The 25,974-nt window shown below is 35.1% G+C and overlaps 1 protein-coding gene across 9 annotated transcripts in view; it reads right to left on the minus strand.

Moving 5' to 3' along the window:
- The window catches only part of LOC137237697 (very long chain fatty acid elongase AAEL008004), a 250,422-nt gene that overhangs the window by 149,624 nt on the left and 74,824 nt on the right, over positions 1 to 25,974 (minus strand). Inside the window, exon 1 of one of the 9 annotated variants that reach the window (XM_067761728.1) lies at positions 19,092 to 19,892. The exons of 7 other annotated variants lie outside the window; for them this stretch is intronic. The gene's annotated coding sequence lies outside the window, so the exon portion shown is untranslated. Of the gene's footprint in view, positions 1 to 19,091; positions 19,893 to 25,974 lie in introns of those variants that run through there. One more of the 9 variants, XM_067761732.1, reaches the window with a different exon arrangement.

Below are 25,974 nucleotides of genomic sequence, written 5' to 3' on the forward strand. Positions count from 1 at the left end.
CATCAAATATGCTGGCACACATTAAACATTTATACAATTTATTATTTTGTTTTATTAAACGCACTTTCACCAAATTTTATATTTCATAATTTATTTAATTTATAGTTTTGAACTTCGCTTTACAAATAGAAATGAAAATAGTAGTCACAAAACTGATTCTCAATTCTTTCAGTTGCAGCTCAGCTCATTCTCAATTTCTTCTCTCGCATGTAGTTGCCACACTTGATTATTTCGAACAAAACTTTTAGTATAAATGTTTGACATAACATTTCAAATAGAGAACTTGTAAGTTATAGAAAAGTAAAGAATCAAATCGCTAGAAGTTAATTCACCACTGGAGTAACCTTACATATAATACGGCACGTTTAATTTTCGTAACACTTTAAGTTGAAACAATTCCAAAACAACTCAAACTTTTATGTTGCCGGACCCATTAATATAAATAAAGGATGTTTTTTATTATCTCCTTAAATTCGTTCGCGTGAGTGAAAATTCGTAAAAGCTTCAACAAAATGTAACTAACTTTGGAAAAATCTTGTTCGTTCAAACACAACTTTTGCAACAAGAGGGCGCAATTTTGCATTTCTCTTGGAGGAGAAGTCGCAAAATTGTACCCGATAATAGGTGTCCCGGTATCTCATAATTTTTGCACAGTAAACCCAAAAAAGGGTTTTTCGTTTTGTATTGATAACTGAAAAACTAGTTTTTTGGTGTTTTCCCATTTTGTGTGTTTTTTCGATTTGGTGGTTTTCTTATTTTGGTATTTTTTTTTTTTAAACAAGTGGCACCATCGTCATAAGTACAAAGTAGCATGGCGCAACGATACAAGGTGGCAGCATGGAACAGCTAATTATAAACTTTTTTTATTTGATTTGATACATCAACTTCCGGCGCAGTACGATTTTGAAATTTGTCCATCGAATTTACAAAATCAAAGTACATGAAATTTTTATTTATGTTTGTAGGTACATATGTCTCCATGCTGCCACCTTGTATCGTTACGCCATGCAAAGTAGAGAGCGCAGTGAGCGTAAAATTCTCTTTGAATTTTGCTCATGTATTGACTGTTGATCCTTGTTGAAATGACCAGTGAGGTCAATTGTGTTAACAGAAAAATCAGTTAGATTGGTTAGGAATCTGTCAATTTTCCAGAATTTTGTTAACTTAAGAGCGGCAATTTCTCTTCTGTTGAAATGACTAAACTAATTTGTTCGCTTGACAAAGAACTAGGTCGAATTAACCATAATTCGATCAATTTCACCGAATCTCCGTTAAGTCAAGAACAACAGAACCGATTTGTTGATTTTACTAGCACCATTTCTTTCAGTGTATGTATGTGCGACTTTATATATATATATTTATGTAAATATTTATATCATGAGTTTCTTTACATGCTATTTATGTATATGAATGTTAATTAGATAAAAAAAGTTATAAAAAAAATCAAAAAAAAAAACAAAACGCAAAAATTGAAAATCGGCACATGCACACTCGCTCACCAGCTAAGAAAAAAATCGTTTCCACGCCACTTGAAGTTTAAGGCAAACGGAAGTTCATGTTTTTGGGTAAGGTGTCCATGTATGTAAGTGCAATCACATAAGCATGTGATAGTGAATTGTGAATGAGCGTTTATTAATAGCATTTAAGCTATTATACAACATTTTGGCTCAGGCAAGGTACGCACGAGGCTACGCGTCATAGACGCTGCAGGCGAAATCTGTACGCTTTGATGTTGAACACATTTACTCGAATGGAGAGCTGCGTACGAGGCGTCAGCTGCATGAAAGCGACAAAGCATGAAAGTTTGATGTAGCGTAAGGCTGAGTAACATAGCACTGTGCTGTGTTATTGTGTTAACACTCAGTAATGTGCGGCATGCACACGCACACTTATCGATTAATTTATAACACAGTGGCACACTCGATGGCACAAAGCTGACTGTGCAATGCCGGTCAAACTGGTAAATGCTCATAACACAGTAAAACGCTCTATAGCACAGAGAATGACACTCAGATCGTAAGTGCACATACATACATAGTCCATTGTACTTGTGTGTTGATTGTATTGCTTTCCAATGACACTTCACTCAAAATATATTTATACATATGCTACAAATATTACAAGATAAAACCGGTGAGAGGATAATGACATTAAAAAGATTTTAAAATTCTCACTGCGCTCTCATAATTTTTATTTTATTTTGATTTTTTCATAAAAAAATGGTGTCCACAGGGGCACTTACTATCCTCTTGATCAGATGATATGACTTTGAAAAATTGGAGTATGAAAGAAAATAAATGTTGCCATGATTTACTCTTCTAAATGGCGTTAGAGGTAAGTAACACAGTACTGTGCTCTGATATTGTGCCTACACTCATATCGAATTTCGATAATCAGTTATAACACAATTGTGTCAACACAATGTGTTAACACTGCAAAGTGTGCCGATGCTACTGTGTTAACACTCAAAAAATAGTGTCATTACCCACCACTAATGTAGCGTACATGTTGGTCGCTAGGCGTAAATACGCCTATAAAAGAGCAAGAAGAGGATGTTTGTTTACAATTTTTCGTTTGCAAACTTGCGAAATTTCTTTTTGCGCTTATGCGCGGTGGTTCGTTTTTAATTTTATACACAATCAACTTTTGTATAATGGCAATTATACAGCATAAATTAATTAGTTAAATTTTTTTTAGAAATTTTTTTAGAAATTGTAGCTACATGAAATATTGTGTACGCGTCTATGACGAGTAGCCTCGTGTGTACCTTGCCTTAGAGTGTTGAGCGCTGTGTTGAGCTGACATGAGTTAGGTTTTTTGGTTTTTTTTTTTTTTTGCCAAGCTACGGCATCTTCTCCTCATACATCTCAATGCGCGTGCAGGCGCTTAGCCCTTTTGTTGCTGGGTGTTTAATAAAGCTATTAGTACATTTTGTTTTTATTTTTTTCATTTATTCGATATAAGTTTGTATGCTTTGTTACGGTCTGCTGTTATGGTCTACGGTTACGGTCCACTTGGGAGCGTTTTCGGGCGAACACACCTAGTGACTGGCGATTGGACCAAAAAGTTGCGATGCAAAGGTATCGAAAACAGGAAAGAAAAGATCAGCGATCACTAACGAAAAAAGCCATGCGTTTCCGGGCTTGAAAACTAAGAAGGTGGAAGAAAAATTTTCGTGAAGCAGAAAGATAGAGCATATACAAATTTTTTGTGCTCAACGACAACGCAGACAAAGAAACGTGAAATTATATATAAAGAGAAAAGCTGCATTCACCGAAAAAGAAAAGAAGCGACACATAAAGCCGACAGCAGTGAAAACCACCAATACTGACTTGTAAAAGTGCTCCTATTAATTGCACACTGCTTGCCGTTTAACTGAGTCCCACATGCTTATCGACCAACTACCCGGTCAGCACATGGAAAAATCATTTTTGTGAATATTTTTACGCTTTCTAAGTGTGGCGTAGCTTTTAACTCGTATCGAACAGTTTGGAATCTTCCGTTTTTGCAATTTCCTGCGGAGCAAAAAGGACATTTAAGAAACATTTAACGAATCTTGCTGATACGACAGCATCGACAAGTCCGAATTCAAATAACCATTTTTATAATAGTACCAGCACAAGCGAAATTGCTAGAAGACTCTTAAACCAACACCTCCGCCTCCAGGGCCAGCCGTACGCTGCAGCGTAATACAAAGAACGCCAAAATTAGCACCCAGTCATCCAGATCGTAAAAGTCAACACGAAGTTTTATTGCCACCAGGTTCACTCGATCACCTCGGACCAGAGCGCAACAACCACCAACAGTACCAACACAGCGCGCCCAAACCGCGCACCATAACCAACAACAGCGTCAACTTCACCAGCAAAAACAACATCACCAGTAACCACGCCGGCAGAGGCCTACGGTACGTACTCTGACGGCTATGTAAGTACCAGCATGTATAAACTTAGATACAATTAGTTAAAGAAACTTTAAGTAAAACTTAGAGATTTTCATAAAAGCGGTCAAAATATTTGAAAAAGGGTCGACTTTCTTTTGTGGAGTGGTTGGTGAAAGTTTCGAAGTTTTACGTGGGTTGTCAGACTCTTTTCTTTGACCATCGAGTTTTGTTGGATGTTTCACAGTTTTTTTTAGAGAAAAAAAGTGGGGGGGGGGGGGGGGGGGATTCACTGCTCGTTTTGAAATACTTCCAAATAAAACTGCGAAACTTCCATGAACATTTTCCCAACTTTGGATTTTATTTCTCTACGAAAACGTTTTCGAACTGGTTTATATAGTTTTTTTTTACTAGAGTTTAGTTTGAGAAGTCAACGTGTGTTGTACAAGCGCTAAGTGTTAAATAAAACACACATTTCGTTTTTTTTATCGGAAATGGTTTCTAAAGGGGTTTATATAGTAAGGCGCTAAACAATTCAATATTTTTTGCTTTTCAAATCAGATGTGAAGAAACGAAAAAAATATTTGCAAATCATTTTTGTTATTTTTTTACGTGCAGGTGTATTTTATTTATTGATTTCAATTATATAACTAACTAAATATAAATATTATACATAACCCATTCAAGGTTCGAATCGAGCTCAAGGCCAGAACAATAATTTTTTTCCAATGATAATTATTGTTTGATTTTTAATAATCGGGGATTGCCCATATTGCTTTTTTTAAATGTATGAAAACATTTATTTGAAGCAATTTTTTTAATTTTATAATTTATTTAATAATTTGGGAAAAATTTAAACAACGTGACATCAGGACGGACAAGGCGACAGCTGTTTCGATTATACCTTGTAAATCTCTTCAAAGCCTTTTCTCCCGGGAGTGGGAGTCGACTCTCACTCCCGGGAGAAAAGGCTTTGAAGAGATTTACAAGGTATAATCGAAACAGCTGTCGCCTTGTCCGTCCTGATGTCACGTTGTTTAAATTTTTCCCATATTATTAAAGATAATTATTGTTATTTTTTAATTTTTCTAAATTTGAAAAATTGTATTTTGTTTTTGGAATAGTAAGTAGAAAATTTTTCAGACAACCTGCCATAGCTGCGCAGATAGATCCATTTCGAAGGGTGCTAAGCCTTCATCATCAGTACGCTTTAGGCATGCTGCGCTAACCATTTAGCTATACAGCGGTGGTTTGTTTGACTGGCAAATTTGCTACTTCTATTCCTTTTTACCAACTATATTTATTCAGTGTTGCGCCATCTGGTGGAAAAATTTTCTACTTACTATTCCAAAAACAAAATACAATTTTTCAAATTTAGAAAAATTAAAAAATAACAATAATTATCATTAGAAAAAAATTATTGTTCTGGCCTTGAGCTCGATTCGAACATTGAATGATTTATCAATAGGCCGATAAAAACAAAAACAATTATTATACATAACTCTAAATACATATATATGTATATTGATATTGATAATGACAAAACTATATATATTATTACTATTATATACTTATATAAAAATATATATCTATATAGTATATATACATATATATTTAGACAAATTATTATAATGAATTTAAAACTAAGATACGACGAATTAAAAACACCGGCTGGACCTGTGCACCGGCAAAACCAAAAGCTGAACATTAAAACAAAATAACTAAAATCAATAAGAAAACAAAATAATTAAAAAAAAAAAATATTACAGAAAAATCACGATCTTTAACGAACAAAAATGTATCAAACTTTTTAAAAATATTAAGTAAATACGTATGTATACACACAATTATGTATGTACATATATGGTGCAACCATTTCCTTTTTAAATGGAAAATAGAATAATTTGTAAATCATGCCAATTAGCAGGCAAATGCTGAAATATACAAATTGTGCGTTAAATATTAAAAAATATAGTACGTACTGCATACAGAAGCATATGTAGTTTAAAAAGAAAATGGCAATGTAGTAAATGCGAAGAAAGTTAAATTGGTTGTATTTATTTTTTTCCAGTGCAAATTTAAGTGGAGTGGATTTTTTTCGTTTTCACTTAATTTTTTTTTTTAAATGCCTTTATGAATAATTCTCAAGATCTGCTGTTTAAAATTCAAATTTTTATAAGCTTAAAATTCTATACATTTTTCTTTACATCGTTCCACTTTTGTGTGCAACAGTTATTGTTAGTCAAAATGGCACGGTTTTTTTTATATTTTCCAGTATTTTTGAGATTAATTTTGTGCCATCGCATAAGTAGAAAAAATTTTATTTTGTACACCTCCGAAAATAGTAAAACGTGTTTAAGAACAATTTCGGAAATACTTTATAAAAAAAATTTTTAATTTTTGCCTGCTTATATTTTTGCAACGAAATCAAAGAAACTTATTTTTCATCCGAAATAAACAAAAAACGACATTTTCTTAAGTATCTTGAAATTTTTCTCAAACACTAGAACTCTCAAATTTGAAGTTTTTGAAAAAATTTATGAATGTTGAAAATAAATAAATTTCATCTGTAGAACTTTCAAATTTAAAGTTTAAAATTTTTGCTTAAGTTACTTGCATAATGAATTATAAATAAATAAGTTATAAAATGGGACTGCTGACTTTCTCCGTCATTTAGAAGGCACGTAGGTATACAGGTAAGGGGCCACCGAAATACAGGTGCGTCGGTGGCCATGGATTTTGAGGGAGGGATCTGCACCAGGCGTCGCAACAACACCCGCGGCGCCGCCAAGTTATATTCGGCCCTTTTCTTTTTTATTTTAATTTTCAGCTTTTTTTTTGCAATTTTATTTTTCAGCAGTTTTTTTTTTTAATTTTGACTTTAGAGTTAGTAACCGGTCATGTCCGGTTCGGTAATTTTTGTTGCGTTAGATTTTTTTTTTTGAATTTAAATTTTGAAGTTTAACGGTCTGTCCGTGGCATCCGGTTCGACCGGATGTTGTTTTATTTTGAATTTCCAGCGTTTTGAATTAGTTCTGCGCTGTGTGACCATTTAAAGGCATGATATGACATTTTTTTCTGTTTATGGCGCAGGAACAGTAAGGTTGGCAAGGACCCACCCCAGCCGACAATGACTAGCCATTGTGCACCACCACATCATGCCGACCGCCTTCCTTACTGCTTCCACTGTAAATGCGATTCCATAACAGCTTTTGCAAGTTTTTGTTTTATGTGAAGATGATTGCAGCTCAGTGTTAAAATATGCGCATGCGCATACGCAACATATTGTGACTAATATTAGTGACACCAAGTGATACTCACATCACTAATCTGATACTAAGTAAATAAAGACACAACAACAATAAAACAAGCAGTCACTTGTACCTACATAAACGAATCACATAATCTACACATATGTACGTACACGCAGCAGGGAGAAACGCACCAACACATGCATATATCTATATCTGAGATACTCCCAATAAGGCAATCATCTGTGGAAGATTACTCACATATACACGTGCATGGGCATTGCGAGGAGCTATAATAATCGTGCATCTGTAGTTATAGCTGAAAAATTTATAGCTGGTAAACGAGTAGTAAATTCTAGAAATAGTAACGCCTAGAGGTATGCGAACGAGGAAACCACAGAGTTAAAAGGAGGTAAAGCTGAGAATCAGAATCAGTTTGATTTAAGCACGCTATCTGTCAAGAAGTAGAAGTGTTATTGTGAAGTACTTTAATAAAGGCCATTTTGCATTATTGCATAGTGGAGTTATTTATTCAACAGTTTAGTGATTCGAACGTTAGTAGAAGGTTGCAAATAAGCGGAATTTCCCAAAATTCGTTACAATATGAAACAATTTTCATTTCACACTTGCCTCACACGCACACACAAAAGTATTACAAAATCATTCGTTGAATTCATATTCGTAAATTTTTTTCTAAATTAGTTCAAGCACTAGAATGAAATGATCTTTAGCAAAATAACACAAATGCATCTGGGTTTTTAACATGGAATATTTTTAAATTAAGAAGTGCAACAACTTTTAAAGTTTTGCTACCATTACACTTATCACTACTACTATTACTACTACTGCCACTACCACTGCAACTTCAACTATCACTTCCACTCTCTATCTCACCCGCATTTTAACTCTCACTCTCAACTCCCACTGCAACTTTTTATGAATTTTCAGATTATAAACATGAATACTTCCAGAAATATGCAGATTTAAATATCCCATTTGTTCGGGAGGCGCCACACTCCCTTGGTATATCGAAATAATTTTTAGCCCTTGATCATCCCGGGGCTTTTCCAGAAGGTGTTTTAAATTTGGTTGCAATGAGGCAATCGGTTTAAAAAGCAATTGGACTATAGCTGCACTTGCGCCTAATTTGTATTTAACATAAATAGATGAGGCGCTTTGTATAAGAAACATAGGGAGGTGTATACTTTGTTACGGCGTAAAGGGAAGAAGTGGGACCTCAATTTAGTTAGTAGGGAACTGACAAGTCAGATATCGACATGGAGCCTTCTTACAGATCTTTTCTTCTTTGACCACCGTTATATTCAGTTGTCCGTTAATATTTTACGATAGCCCTAGAAGCACTAACTCTGATATGTATAGCTGTACGTGAAAGAAGTGCTTGTGGCGCCGGCCGATAATTCGGAATTGCACGAAATAGCGAGAGCCACTCTGATGATATTACATTACCTTTGCAATCATTAACGCCTTTTCACAAATCCAGCCGTTTAGAAACATATGGGGGAAGGCAAATCCCCTTAGAGCATTGGTTGCCAAAAACTAGAAGTGAATGCGCGTTCGCATTCGCAATGATAGCAGAATCGTGCTATGGAATGCAGAGCCCTACTTTAGAGTTTCCATTGGATGGTAATTCAATAAAGCCACACTGAAATGTCTACGAGATGGTGCTGACGAAATAAATATCGGAAATTAGGTATGCCAATTGAGAATCGTTCAAAAGGTCGTTATGCAAATATTCTTTGAAGAAATCCAATCCAATTGAAATGAGCGAGTTGAGTTGACGGTAAATAAAATAAAATTGCTGGCGCATACTAATGATAAAAAAACGAATCTTGAGTTCTACCTTATCTGGATTGAATAAAGTGACAAATGAGTGGGTCGTGCGGTAAGTGAAGACAAAACGAAGTACTGTCTGTCATCTACGAAAGAATATACCCATCTGCTCTCGATGGATATAAATTTGAGACAGTCAAGCACTTCGTCAATCGGGGAACCAGCTTTAACAGATAAAACAATCTCAGCTTAAAAATCAAATGGAGAATGACTTTTGCCAACAAGTGCTACTTTGGACAAAGTAGGCAACTGAAAATAACGTCCCCTGTCTAAAAACGAAAATCACGCTCTACAAGTCATTCATCATTTCTTTTCTGGTGTATGGCTTGTAATCATGAACGGTTTCGAGAGAAGATGAAATGGCCTTAGGAGTTTTCGTGAGAAAAGCTCTTCGGAAGATTCGTGGTCATGTCAATAATGCCACGGTCGAGTATCGTAGAAGGTATAAAGACAAAGCTTCACGCAGATATAAAACTAGTGCAACGATTTAAAGTGCAAAGGTTTCGCTGGCTAGGTCATGTTATGCGAATGGGCAAAGGCCAATAAAGTATTTCTATCGACATCCGCATTTGGAAGCAGGGCAAGGGGAAACTTCCACTGAGTTGAGAAAAGCAGAACGGCTTAATATACTTTGGTGCTCCCAACTGGCGTCAGTTATCGCGAAACAGGGATAGCTGACGTAAATTGTGTTCGTAACGTTCAAAGTCGCATAGGCGGTTAAGTGTCAATTAAATATGCTAATGATGAGGGGTTTTAACAGTGACGGGAGATGAGTAGCGATGATTTACTGAAGCTTCTAGTGAGCAAATTGCAGGAAATTCTCTCGTCAACTGCCAACAGTAGTTGGCTATACATTAACTATTTCAAGCCCTACAAGTCTCCAGGGACAGATTGCATTATTCCTGTGTTAATGCGAATTGTTTAAGAGATTGCCTACCGCGTTTGGCCATCATTAACAAAAATAGTCTTAAATTGAGCTATATTTCGAAATCTTAGAACATGATCATCCTCACCTTCTTTCTTAATCACTTCCAACCAGCCAGCCTCCCAATTTTTCTTCAGGTACATAATATCTCGGGCATTACTATCAGCATTCAATTCAAGGGTAGGTCAACGGAAACGGCTCTTCAATCGATTGCAGTGTAAATTGATGACTCCAAACAATGCAAAACATTTACCCTGGGACTTTCTGGACATGAAATTTGCATTTAATACTATCCTGCCTGGTGCTATCGACATAGCTCCGGTTTGTGTAAGAGCGAGGGTACCCTGGTTGAATTCATTAACCAGTAATCTGTGCAACATAAGTACGCAGTGGAATAGGGTGTATTGCAAACATATTATCATCATCCACAAACGAGTGAAAAGTGTGCAGAAGCACGCCAGAGGGAGTAAACGAGCTTCTTGTAAGCTCCAAGTCATTGCCTGCCAAGGTCATCATCAACTTAAGTAAGATGATATGGCAATCCTGGTCTGGTGTAAATTGGTGGACATTCGGCGCCATGTTCTCTTGGCACGGTAAGTATGTAAAGGGACGAGTGATGGGGAGTGGCCGTCAATCACTTGGTGTTATAAGACATCTTTGCTTTTTGGACTTTCAAAAAGTACGCTTGTACTTTTTGGCAGAATTTAATATTTATGAATTATATTAGGCAAAATGATTTCAATAAAGACCATGGGCTCTACTGTGATGTGATTGAGGGTATTCTGAGTGTACCTGACCTCGCTTGCGATTTCTTTAAGCTCCTTTAACCGCAGGTGGTTATACACCATACATAGATGATGATGATGATGATGATGGTATATATACAATGTTTACTATACATGTAGGAAAGTTCTCTGGTAACACCAACGTGGCGTGATTTATGGTATATTTCAAGATTCTAGTTTAGTTACGATATCGATGAGATAAATTGAAACCTGAATCCTATATCCTATTTCACCCTATCGTACTCACTTAATTGGCGCTTAACCGTTTAAAAGGTTATGGGCTTCCAACAAGTCGCGCCAGTCGCTTCTTCGCTCTGTCAACTGGCGCCAATTTGTCACACCAAGGGATTTTAAATCGTTTTCCACCTGGTCCTTCCAGCGGAGTTGGGGGCCGCCCTCTTCCTCTGATTCCATAGGCGGGTTCCGATAGAAATGTTTTTTAGCTGGAGCGTCTTCTTTCATTCGCAGATTATTAGCTTTCATAAAAATTGGCATTCAGTTAACTCTTTCAAAGAATAATAGTGAATAAGCTTTTACATTCACAAATTAATATTTATTATGTATTTAGCATACAAATGATAGTTCCATGAACCGTCCATAAAACCGGAATAAAAAAATAATAATTTACTTTAGAAATAAAAAAAAACCTCAGCATATCAACAATTCGTTAATATTAAACGCTCCGCTATATGTAAGATAGCTCGCATCAAAGATACCCCAAACACATACATACATACCTCACTAATTCTTTTAGATCATTTCTTTAATTATTCAACAAATCAAACAGAGATCGCAATTTATTAACTTATAAACAATTAATGCAAATTTGAATATCTACGCGACATTTATTTTTTGCACATAAACATTTTTTCGGCGATACCACGGTCGTATACACCTGACTCTGATTCAATTTACATGTTTTGGCAAAAAAAAAATAATTTGTGCTAAAGTTTTTACAAAATAATTTGCAGACTGAAAAATATAAAAAAGTTGGCAAAACTAGCGCTTCAATATTATTGCTAATTAGCATTTGAATTGTGATAATGTTGTGATCGTGGTTTTGTTAAGGATCTGAATTTTAATTAAAAGTTAAACTTTAATATTGTAACGAGTTTAGGGAAATTCCGCTTATTCCATACCTTCTGCTAACGTTCGAATCGCTAAACTGTTGAATAAACAACTCCAATATTCAATAATGAGAAATGGTCTTTATTAGACTAATTTGAAAGTACTTAAAATTAACACTTATACTTCCCACCAAAAAGCGTGCTTAAATCAAAACTGAATACTGACTACTCAGCTTGTGCTGCTTTTATAATATCTGCACTAGTAATTTCTCGAACTTCATGCTTGGTTACCAGCCATATATAGGTATACTTGTAGTTTGTAACCATATACGTGTGTATATGTGAGTACTATTTCGCTGATGACTACATGTATTTATGCGTATCTTTCCGTTGCCTTGCATGTATGTGAGTAAATGATGATTAATGTGTTTATTTAGCTTGCTTCAATGTTTTCGTTGTTGTGCATTTATTTACTTAGTATCAGATTAGTGATGTGAGTATCACTTAGTGATGCTAATATTCGTCACAATATTAATTATAAGCCATATATGGTCCCTTGAGGAATAACCTTATCTTTATATCATATAGAAAATTTTTATTTTTAAGTTGATGATTGGGTTTATTGATGTTCTTGTGATATTTTATTCACATTTCTTGCAAGTCACTCGTCATTTTTTTTTTAATCGTGGAAAACTTTTTCATATATAGAAGAATACATAAAACAACACCTTCGGAAAAAGAATTCAAAAATCAATGCGTGTTTTTTTGAGACCAATAACTTGCACTTCGTCAGTTAAACTACGCTTAAACTTATTTTGCAGTTTTTCAGTCTACTTTAACTGAAATTTAAGCTGAGCTTAAGCGGCCGATCATGCAGGATTAAACCAGAAAGGTAAAGATTTGGAGCATCGCCAACGTCGGACAGCAATAGAAATTGTCAAACTGGCTGTAGGTAATTCACCACATTACCTACTTGAAGATTAGCAAAAACGCGATGCTTTCGTTAAAATTTCACAAACAAGTTATTGAAAACTTTAAAAAATAGTTAAATTGTAGTTATTATATCAAAATAAAATTTTTCTAGTGTTGGAATTCTCGAATTTCATCCCACATTTCCCCAATGGTGAATTAACTACCCGCGATTTGATGGTTTACTGTTTCCCACTATTCGTTCTGTTGGCGGTTCTTTACCTTTATGTCTCTGGGTTAAACTCTAATTAATCTATCAGTTATTTGCGTTCGTTCGCAATGGCTTCGAATATACCCACCAGGCTGCTGGGCTTCAGTACCATTTGAGTTCATGTTGATAACTAGCGTTTTCTTTTCTGGCAAAAATGTTACGCTTTTTGTACACCGCGCATGGGTTGTAAATATATTTTGTTCTATTCTAAAAAGCATGTAACGCCTTTACGGGGTATTTCGTTCTTTTGTGAAAATTGTTGCCTGCTCGCAACGCAAAAGCGTTACACTTTTACCCTGCATAAATTTTTAGCGAAGAAAATTGAAATGAAGGAAATAATTGCTAATGAATTTTTATTATCATTGACAGCGCGTTTGTGAAAATCAGCTAATACAAGGGGTAGCCATTTATGTACTTTGCATGCACTATATATGTTGAACATTAGGTTGAAAAAAATTGGACTCAAATTTAAGATTTCAATACTCCAATATTTTCACGAAAATTAAAATAAACTTGTATAGTTTATTTCTCACAATAAATAGCTGTTGGCTTTGATGGTACCACCTTTGAGAATATTTTTATTCAACTCCACCTCAATGCAGAATATCGACTGGAGAAATATATTGGATATTCATTTGAGAACTTTACGTTTCTCAAAATGTTCCAGAGATGGAGAATAATTTGAGAATGATGTAGGAAATCAACTCGAGATCTAATGATGTTGGATATCAATTTGAGAACTATCAGGTTTAAGAATAATTAAAGAATGATGTTGGATATCAACTCCAGAACTAGGTTATAGTTCTTTAAGGCGGATTGTATTGCTGCCATGAAAAGCTACTCAGTGAAAACTCACCTGCTTTGCAGATGCCGATTGGTATCGGCATATGTATAACATGTAGGTCCCCTCCCGATAGTTTGTAGGAAAAATTAAAAGGAGCATGACAAGCTCGCAGACAAGCTCGGTCTAAAATCTCTTCTTAGGTCATCGCGCCTTACATTTATTTATTTTAAGGCTGGAGAGTTTTTTTTCCATGTTTGCTGGGTAAACAAAATTCAGCTGTTGCCGCACAAATAAGCATATCCCATAGGCGGCCTGCTGTAGTTTAACTGGAGTTTAAATTTTACAAGAGTTTAAGCGAACGTAGTTAACCTTAGCTTAACCAACTACTGAAAAATTGGATTTACTGGACTACAAGGCTGCGTACTCGAAAATGTAAAAAGTTCGAGGCTCCCTTAAATCTTTCTCGAATTTTCTGAAAACGTCTTTGAGATTGGTTTATATTAATATTGAATAGATTAAGTAACAGAATTCATAGATTTTTTGCTTAAATACATATAATAGGGTTCTTCTGTAGATTGAAGATATTTCAGAAAAATTTATAGGAAGCGTGCTTATCGGACCCGGAACACAAATCATCAGTTTTTAAAACTTTTGTCTGTCTGTCTCTCTCTCTCTGCCTGTATGTTTGTACTCGCATCACTCAACAAACACTGAATAGAACGGAGTGCAACTTTTGTGTTGAATCATGCGAGATCTGATTTAAATATTAAGACACATTTCAAACTCCTAGATCTGAAACTTATTGGGCCCGGGTATTTTTCAAATGTATTTGAACAAATGAAAGTTGCTAACGAGGACATAACCTGTTTTGCGATATCTCAACCGGCTTACGAGATATAAGCCAAAATATGTTTAAACGGTAGTATCTATATATATTGTGACGAATATTAGCATCACTAAGCTGCTACTAAATAAATGCACAAAAACAATAAAGCAGCCACTCTTCGGTACATGAATAAATCAATCATCATTTACACGCATACATACAAGGCAACGAAGAGATACTCACAAACACATGTAATCATCAGCCGAAGTAGTTACTCACAAATCTACACGCATATGGCTGTAAACTACAAGTATTCACCAAGCTTGAGCTACAAGAGTTCTGCTAGGTGAACCGTCTAGACCTTTGGAGAAATACTCAGACGAGGCAACAGAGAGTATAAAAGCAGCGCAAGCTGAGTAATAACAAATCAGATATATTTAAACACGCTTTTAGGTGCAAAGTATAATTGTGAAGTATAATTGTACTACTCCCAAAGTTGTCTAATAAAGACCATTTTGCAATACAGAAATTGGAGTGATTTATTCAACAGTTATCGATTTGAACGTTAGCAGAAGGTTTCAAATACGCGGAATTTCCCAAAATTCGTTACAATGGAATAAAATTTAATTTGTAAAACTTAACAATTAGTGCAACTAACAGCTGGTCTCTCAAAATTAGCACACACACACAAACATCACTAATGGCCATATTACTTTTTTATTAATTATTTTTTCTACATTTATCTTTAATATTGATGTAAAGATTGAAGGTACATTGATGCAATCCAACTCTGCTCTTCCTGTTGTTCCTCATCCCACTCCATTCGACTGCCTTCTTTTAATACTCTCCACTCTATTCGCAATATAACCTCAATTGAAGCTGCCAAAGTATATAGTAAACAATGAACATACCTCTCTAGGACTAGATTATTAATTCTCAAATTTATTCTACCATCATCTTGTTCAATCTTTAAGGTGGGGTTTTACCAGGAATATAGCAATCTATCAGATAGCTTCATTTGACATTTTCTGAAGTCTATTGTGTATACACGAAAACTAGCCAAACAGCTGACTTTTGTTAACAATTTTTCTTTGCACTTAACCAAGGCGAATTCAGTACCAGGTGTTATTGTGTTGTTATCCCAACAGCCGATTGCTTCTTCTTGATTATTTTCCATACAACGCCTTGTACAACAATATGTCAGTTAATCGAAATCAATGAAAATTTTCTTTTGACTTGACATCCTTCTGCACGGCGAATTGGTTGAATTCGCTTTGCAACCACCTGGTATGGATTCGCCTTTAACTGAGATGCGAAGCTTCAGTTAGCATGAAAAAACAAAAAATTTCGATAAGTCAAAAAAAAGACTAACTGAAGATGGTGAAAACGGCTCTTAGAGGTGAAATCCGTAAACATGGGTATAAAACCTGAAGAATATCGGCTTCTCTAGAATTTTGTCATAATTTAACAAATACAGATTTAACTACTGATTGCGAGTTAATTAACAAAATAAAGATAAACTAGTCATATGTAAACTTGGTCTAATTCTATATTTATTTCGATTTGTTTATACCGTTATCCGAATAAAAGTAATGCAATGTATTCCGCGACTATATAAAAAATTTTTTTGCAGTAAAATCTTTTCGAATGCGATAGCTTTGTTTTTAAATTTTAGCTTTGTTTAATAATTTTTATTGGTTATTAGTTTTTTCTTCCATCACATAACAAGTAAAAACGAACAAAACAAACGAATGAAAAAAAAAAATAAAAAACAAAAAATTGGAAATTGGAAATTTTTCTACCAAATTTTTTGAACCAATATGGTCAACATTTTTTTTTTTACTTCTTCAATTTTTTTTTTGTTTATTTATTTTTTTTTTTTATTATTCGAACGATGAAACAACTTTTCATGGTGAATATAAGAAATTCTCTAAATTGCGGTACATAGACAACTGCATATATAACTTAATAATATAATTATAACTAATAATAATAATTGGACGTTGTGGCAGCACACTGCCCACAAGTGGCCCAATGACACCAGGCTAATCCTGTTCATTATTTTTTTATTTTGTAATTTTATTACATACATATTTATAATAATTTTTTTTTTTTTGGCCGAGTCATTGATGGGCAGTCGTTTGTCAAGCGTCGAGATCTTAAACTGCTCAGCTACAGAAGAAATATCATCAGCTGAGGGTAAAACTTAAATTAATAGAATATAGAAACAAAAATATATTAGAATTAACGATTACGAGAGATAAGGACAGTCTTTTTAATAGAAAAAAGGGAGTCCGACATATCAAATGTGTTTGAGTGAGATTTATAATCTTGGCACAAACATCGGAAAGGTGCATTAAGTTCGAAATTCGTTATACATTGTTTTAAAAGAAGAGGTTTGTAGTGCCTCGTAGTGCGACATGGAACACTAAAGTTCACTTCGTTCAGAAGAAATGGACTTGAAATCGATCCATTCAGTAGTTTTGTCATAAATATTACGCCAAGCATTGCTCTACGACTAGCGAGAGTTGGAGGATTGATAAGTTTTAATCGATTAGTATAAGGTGGAAGATTAAATGAAGAGTACCATTGAAAATTCCTTAAGGCAAATAGTAAAAACTGTTTTTGTATTGATTTGAGCCTGTCAGTATGGACTTGAAAACGCGGATTCCAGACTATTGAGCCATACTCTAATATCGGTCTAACCAATGTTGTGAAGAGGGTTTTCGTAACGTAGGGGTCGCTAAACTCTTTGGACCACCTTTTCACAAATGCTAAGACACCTTTAGCTCTATTGACAGTGACACTTATATGAGTGTTGAAGCTAAGTTTGCAGTTCATTGTAACTCCCCAGTCTACAAAAACATTAACAGTTTCAAGGTTTTGGTTGTTAATTGTGTAAGAAGCTGGTTGTAAAGTCCTACGCGAAAAACACATAAATTTACATTTATGAAGATTAAGCGCCATGTGGTTCACATTGCACCAAGCAGCTAAGCAATTTAAATCCATGTGAAGTAAAAAACGTTCTTCAATCGACGCATAAGTCTTAAAAAGTTTTACATCATCGGCATACATCAAAATTTTAGAATATTTTATTGTTGTAGAGATATCGTTTACAAATAGCAAAAACATAATCGGGTCAAGATGGCTGCCCTGAAGAACACCAGAGGTGACACTAATGATACTCGAAAACATATTTTTAAAGATTACTCTTTGTGTTCTGCCACAGAGATAGGAGGAAATGCAACTAGTGAGACCAGCTTGAAACCCAAGCATGTCGAGTTTATATACAAGTAAAGAGTGGCATACTTTATCGAATGCTTTACTAAAATCGGTGTATATAACGTCGGTGTGAAGATTTTCTCTGAACCCGTTCGAAATGTGAGTTGTGAAATCAAGTAAATTAGTTATGGTTGATTTGCCTTTACCTAACCTATGCTGAGAACTTGCAATTAATGTTGAAATCGAAAATGTTAGGTGATTTGTAACGATTGCTTCGAACAGCTTTGGAACAGCGGACAGTCTAGCTATGCCACGATAGTTTTTAATGCCACTTTTATGAAGAGGGACTGGATACCGAAATTTTTTAGAGGCATCTGCCTTAACACCAGTATAAAGTATGAATGTTGGCGATTTCGAGTTCAATACTCAGCTCCCGAATAGCTAGTTGATGAAGAAGTGAAATTCAAAAACATTGTAACCATCGCCGCAAGGCGAATTCATTAGAGGTGGTGTTATCCTAACAGCTGATTGCTTTCTCTTGATAATTTTGCATACGAAGCCTTGTACAACAAAATGTCAGTTAATCGAAATCCATGAACATTTTCTTTTGACTTGACATTCTTCTGCACGGCTAATTGGTTGAATTAGCTTTGCAACCACCTGGCATAGATTCGCCTTGCACTTAACTGAGATGCGAAGCTTCAGTTAGCATGAAAAAAAACAAAAATTTCGATAAGTAAAAAAAAAAAAAGACTAACTGAAGATGGTGAAAACGGCTCTTAGAGGTGAAATCCGTAAACATGGGTATAAAACCTGGGGAATATCGGCTTCTCTAGAATTTTTTCATAATTTCTGCTGAATACTGATTTAACTACTGATTGCGAGTTAAGTACGAAAATAAAGATAAACTAGTCATATGTAAACTTGATCTAATTCTATATTTATCTCGATTTGTTTATACCGTTACAATATACCGTTATCCGTATAAAAGTAAAGTAATGTATTCCGCGACTATAAAAAAAAAATTATTTTGCAGTAAAAACTTTTCGAATGCGATAGCTTTATGTTTTTAAATTTTAGCTTTGTTTAATAATTTTTATGGGCTATTAGTTTTTTTTTAACTGGAATTTATTATGACAAGTAATAACAAACAAAACAAAAAAATTGAAAAATAAATAAAAAATAAAAAATTGGAAATTTTTGTACCAAATTTTCTGAACCAATATGGTCACCGTTTTTTTTTTTTTGACTTCTTCAATTTTGTTTGTTTAATTATTATTTTTTTATTATTCGAACGATGAAACAATACAATTTCCTTACTTTGTACACGCCTTCTCCTCGTTGGACGTAAGCTTTCAAAGCTTCCTTTCTTCTCCTCCTCTGCTAACAGCGGCTGCCACTTTGCACTTTTGATTTTGACAGCTGCGCTGCTTATTTTTTTGTTTGTTTTTTTTTTTCTTTTTTTTTTTTGGCGTTAAGATATTTGCTATAAACGCTCAACTGAAAATTTCATAATTGCAGTTTTTTTTTATTTTACACATTTGCAATTTAGCATCGATTATATTAAAGAAGAATAATAAAAACGAAGCAACTAAAACCGAAGACCGAAAAATTTACGAAACCAAACAGCAAACTAATAGTGAATTTTGTTGCTAAAGAAAACTTTGGATTTTGCAATCACCACAAAACTAATTTGTTCTCCTGTTTGCACTAGAAGTGATAGAAGAATTTTTTATAATTCTTTTTTTTTTTTTTTTTTGCTAAAATCCAGTAAATTTTCTTATGGAATTATTGTTGCTACATTCTTGCACTTTTTTCTTTCCTTATTCAACTTTGCCAACACATGGAATTATTAAACACAAGTGAACAAAAAAACTTATGTAGTTCACACATGAAAAAACAACAACTTTACACTGTTCAACGTATGCTCAAACACAGATAATAATTCTTTTTGATTTTTTTTCACGTTTGTATATAAAAAATATTGACCAAGCACTACCCAAAGCAAAAATCAAACTGAAATCTATAAGTTTGGTGAAGAGAACGTGAACCAGTCAACGCCAAGTTTTTTAACCAGTCGATGCCCACTTCACTGTTGACGTTGATAGCGCAGCCGCGACAACAGTACGTCCAGCAAGGCCTCCCTCACGCAATTTACACAAGCAAAGGTAAGGTAGATATCAATGGATAGCAAGTTAGCGCGCGAGAGAGTTGACACACGAAGACCCAATGACATAGCCAACATGGAAAAAAGCATGGGACACCCCTCTCAGTCAACTTTTGAAGCAAGCAAGAGCTTTGGCAGCGAAGCTAACTGAGAATGGATAAAATATAGTAAGAAGAAAAATTGTGTAAACATTTGAGGGAATTATGGATAGAGCGTAGAAAATGCTGAATGCTGAATTTTGGAGCGCTAAATAAATATCCCCAATGAGAGTTTAAGCTTAAGTACGTATGTGTGTATCTTTCTATGAACAATTTTATACCCTAATGTACTGGTAAACAGGGTCTCATAATTTTCTCCATATAACGAGTGGAGCACGTCTCTAACTTTTATATGAAGACGAAAATAAAACATTTAGGATATACGAAACAAGTCTACAACTTTTGCGGTATGCTGTAGTGTTCAGATGTTAGTCCTAAATTAAAAGTTACTAAATTATAAGTTCTACCACGCAAGTTTGAAAACTTGACAACTTTTTTTTTGAAAGTTTACTGAAAAAACTCAGAGGTTTCACAACATTATGGTGTTAGGACGAGTTCTTTATTTTCTAGCGAAATAATATTGAAAGTATGCCGATATGAAAAGTATGCCGAATAAAATAATACAAAGAATATAATACAAAGAGCGCTGCTAAAAATCCAATGTAACTGGGCTCTGTTGATGCGCGCCTGTAAATATACTACACAATTTGGATCGAAAAACATGCTTTGTGGCTTGCATTCCAAAAGCAATAGATATTTAGCATTGCATTCTCCAAAAAATTATATACGGCTTTGCATTTGCTACGTCATGGCAAATACGCAATCTCAAAGACCGTACTTTATTTTTGTTGATGCGTTGCAAAAATGTGATATAAGTTATATATATGACCTATCTCTACGATTTTTTTAGACAACATTTTTTGTAATATATGTAAGCATTGCTTCAAATTCGAACATTCTAAAATGTTAAAATGGGGCAGAAATTACGAAAAGTACCAAAAAGTACCCTTATACTCCCTATCAGGGCAGTTCACGATTAAATGGTTCTTGATTAGGTACAAATGTTCGACACCGTGGTGTTTGTAGCCATCTTTCGTCGTATTGACGATAGATATGATCCTTTATCATTAGCTTGCATATGGTAAGGGGCATACCTTAGCGTTCTTAGTCAGGAAGAGTCTGCCTGGTCGTACCCTGCCTAGCGACCTCGTCTGTAATGCAGTTTCCCTCGATGTCCGTGTATCCGGTGACCCATGTTAGGTGTACACATTTGGTTAGGTTAGGTAAGGTTGAACTGGCCGGTACATGAGGACGTCACATAGACTGATTGAGTCCTTAGTGTTACCAGAAGTTTGTTTTTAACCACCAAACTGAAAAACCCTATCAAAAACCAGGACCTATGATAAAATAACTCCGTCCTCTTGGCAAATACTAGAAGCTTCCTAGGACTTAAGCCACTTGCTGCTTCTAGATCTGACAGCTGTATCACTCCTAATAGCTGGAGTCTTAGTCTGGCAAGTGCAGCGCACGAGTACAAAACATGCTCGATCGTTTCCTCCTCCAACCCGCACTTCCTACATCTGCTATCACTGACCAAGCCTAATTTAAAGGCATGTGACGCCAGAAGGCAGTGTCCAGTAAGAATGCCCGTCATGAGTCTACAGTCCTCCTGTTTTAATGATAGAAGCAACTTTGTTTGTCTAAGGTTGTAAGACCTACACATAATCTTCGACACTTTACAGCCCCGCGCTTGAACCCACGCATTTCCAGCTTGATCGATCATGTGCACCTCTCGCCTTCTCTTAATCTCGCCCAGTCGAATTGGGACGTCTACGGAGCAAGCTTCAAAGGATGCGCCCTTTTTAGCTAGTTAATCCGCTTTTTCATTCCCATCTATTCCCATATGCCCTGGGACCTATTATAGATGTATGCTTCTCCCTGTCCCGATTCTCTCCAGAGACTGCTTACACTCTAACACGCATTTAGATGCTGTGCTATGCGAGATTATTTTATTAATTGCTGCTTGACTGTCAAAACGCTACAGTAATCTGGCAGCCGATAGGATCTGGTTATTTCCGGATCAGCACAGTATACCACAGACCCCACTCCTTCCACTACTTTGGAACCATCTGTGTACACATGTATCGCCTCGTCCGCCATTTGCACACCCTTGCGCCAACCGTCCACCTCTATTGTGGCCTTAAGATCTCCCTCGAAGCGCAGATAGGGAATCAGGTAGTCTGTTCGTCTTGTGATTGATCACGCTATACTACTTTTGGTTAAGGCATCATAAAATGTTCGAGGAAAACTAGGTGATCGATAATCTATCTGAAAAATGTATAACCAAACCAGATTTTCCTTCAACAATCTGCTACATAAAAACCCGTTTTTATGCCCAGACCCACAACAACTTAGACCTAAAGTTGAGAATGTCCTAAAAACATCAATTTTCTAAAAACCGAAGAAAACTTCGAAAGACAATACGAAATAAAGATGACTTGTACTTTGTTGTATTTTAATTAAATGGCACTCTCGAAAGTTTTCTCAAATTTTCGAATGTATTCGAAAACGTTTTTGAGGTTGGTTTGCATTGGTTTCAGTTATAAAATTTATTCTACAATAAGAATTTAATTGACGAAATTCGATTTTCATGTTCGCTGCTGTATTTGCCCTTACATATGGAGGTTTTAGAAGTTAATCAGTGTAAATAAGTCATTATATTTTTGAAATTGACCTACGTACTGGAATTCTTACTGAGGTATTCATACTTTCTGTTGCCAAAGCGCTCAAGTCATTGCTTGCGAATGTCAGTAACAGACGGCAGCATCTATTGTGACCAAATTGAAAACTACTTTATTCTTTTTTGTTCTTTACTGTCTTAAGCTAATTGGCTTCTGAATCCTCCGAATATAGCTCCAAGTTCTGTGAAGTTTCAATCTGAGTATTCCGGAGTGGCCTTATCTCGATCTCGTTCTGAAGTGGCCCAAACAACCACATGCAGGAGTTAAGATTAAGCGTGTCCAAAGTCAAATCATGTTTTTTCCTTTTCGAAACAGTAGTAATGTGAACACAAATTTGGAAATAGTAAGTCTTATAAACTTCAGCAACGCTTAGAGTAGGTCGACTCAAACATATATCCGCTGATTTTTTTGGAAATTTGTATTCTTATCGCAAATCCAAATTTATTGCACTCTTTCAGTTAGTTTTTAACTTTTTATCGCTTACTTTTTTATTCCGAAATTTAATCAGTGGTGCTTTCTTCAACAAATTTGAAAAATTGTAAAATCTAAGATTTTTAAATCTATACCTTAGGTGGTAGCAAAATTTGCGTTCGAAGCTATGGAAACAAAATTTTTGAGAAATAAATTTAATGAATTATTTTCGCTTTTGAAAAGGAAATGAAGTCAGTTGACTTTATTTCCCTTCGTCACCGTACCTTCATAAGCCTGCAGACATGTAACATTATCAGTGAACTGAGTTAATTTTACAGATTTGGCAAGCTTTTAGCAACGTCTTCTGCAAGAATAAGTCAATAAGTCTTTTAACCCTTTCGAACCTATTGGTACACCGTATGTATCACTAAATATGTATATTGGACTAAATCCTCAAAATCACACTCAAACTGAATAAAAAATGTACCATAGCAGGCTTTTTAGTTTGTCTAAAGATACATATAAGAAGTAAGGAAGGCTAAGTTCGGGTGTAACCGAAGATTACATACTCAGCTGAGAGCTTTGGAGACAAAATAAGGGAAAATTACCATTTAGCAAAATGAATCTAGTGTAACCCTGGAATGTGTTTGTATGACATGTGTATCACATGAAAGGTGTTAATGATTATTTAAAACGTAGCGGGCCTTAGTTCTATAGGTGGACGCCTTTTCGAGACATCGCAATAAGTGTGGACAAGGGGTGACTCTAGAATGTGTTTGTACGATATGGGTATCAAATTAAAAGTATTAATGAGGGTTTTAAAAGGGAGTAGCCCTTAGTTGTATATGTGAAGGAGTTTTAGAGATATCGACCAAAACATGGACCAGATTGACCCAGAACATCTCCTGTCGGGTACCGCTAATTTGTTTATATATGCCATACCACGAACAGTATTCCTGCCAAGATTCCAAAGGCTTTTGATTTCGCTATGCAGACCTTTTTCATTTTCTTCTACTTAATATGGTAGATGTCACACCCATTTTACAAAGTTTTTTCTAAAGTTATATTTTGCGTCAACAAACCAATCCAATTACCACGTTTCATCTCTTTTTTTCATATTTGGTACAGAACAAATGGCATTCTTTTTAATTTTTCGTAATTTTCGATATCGGAAAAGTGGGCGTGGTCATATTCGGATTTCGGCCATATTTTATACCAAGATAAAGTGACTTCAGATAAGTACGTGAACTAAGTTTAGTTAAGATATATCGTTTTTTTGCGCAAGTTATCGTGTTAACGGGCGAGCGGAAGGACAGACGGACGACTCTGTATAAAAACTGGGCGTGGCTTCAACCGATTTCGCCCATTTTCACAGAAAACAGTTACCGTCATAGAATCTATTTCTCTACCAAATTTCACAAGAATTGGTAAATTTTTGTTCGACTTATGGCATTAAAAGTATTCTAGACAAATTAAATGAAAAAAGGCGGAGCCACGCCCATTTTGAAATTTTCTTTTATCTTTATATTTTGTTGCACCATATCATTACTGGAGTCGAATGTTGACATAATTTACTTTTATAATGTAAAGATATTAAATTTTTTGTTTTTTTGACTTAAAAAAAAAATTTTTAAAGTGGGCGTGTTCGTCATCCGATTTCACTAATTTTTATGTAGCACACATAGAGTAATAGGAGTAACGTGCCTACCAAATTTCATCATGATATCTTCAACGACTGCCAAATTACAGCTTGCAAAACTTTTAAATTACCTTCTTTTAAAAGTGGGCGGTGCCACGCCCATTGTCCAAAATTTTTCTAATTTTCTATTTTGCGTCACAAGGTCAACGCACCTACCAAGTTTCATCGCTTTATCCGTCTTTGGTAATGAATTATCGCACTTTTTCGCTTTTCCGAAATTTTCGATATCGAAAAAGTGGGTGTGGTTGTAGTCCGATTTCGTTCATTTTAAATAGCGATCTGAGATGAGCGCCCAGGAACCTACATACCAAATTTCATCAAAATACCTCAAAATTTACTCAAGTTATCGTGCTTACAGGCGGACGGACGGACGGACGGACATGGCTAAATGAATTTCTTTTTTCATTCAGATCATTTTGATATATAGAAGTCTATATCTATCTCGATTAGTTTATGCCGTTACGGATTACCGTTATGCGAACAAAGTTAATATACTCTGTGAGCTCTGCTCAGCTGAGTATAAAAACGTGCAGTACGCTCAGTTTTGAGTTAAATAGTGAAAGATTCGGACACGTGTTTGGTTTTTGAATAATAATCTTTAAAAAAAAGTTGTAACTTCCAAACAAGTTATTTTTATGGAATATATTTATTTTATTTACAAGCTTTAGCATATTTAGTGACACATTTACATGGATTTGCTTAAGTTTGTGGAGTTTCAGTGAGCTGGTACTTATATGTACCAGTAGTATTTTATACTGGTTCATATACGTACCGACAGTGCCTCTCTTCAAAAAAAAGTATTCTCTCGTCTTTCTTTTATAAAGAAATACCATCTCAAAAAAACTGAACTCAGACAAAATTACCGAGCTGCTGATTGATGAATACTTGTTTCAGATGACGATGATACAGGCACTGATTTTTTAAACGGAAATGATGATAATTATTTGCCAAAATTGGGTTCGCACGGCGAAGAATCTGGTTCCCCTTCATCATCCAATAGTGAACTATCAGATTTTGAAAGCATTATAGCACCGAACGAATTTGTGGGATCCAATTTAGCACACGACTATAATGAGAATTACATCTCAACAAACTTTAGGTTATAGTCATCTCTTTGAGAAAATTCTATACCTATAAAATACCGGCA

This window comes from Eurosta solidaginis, chromosome 1 (genome assembly GCF_040869045.1).
Source record: "Eurosta solidaginis isolate ZX-2024a chromosome 1, ASM4086904v1, whole genome shotgun sequence".
In the NCBI taxonomy this organism is placed as follows: Eukaryota; Metazoa; Arthropoda; class Insecta; order Diptera; family Tephritidae; genus Eurosta; species Eurosta solidaginis.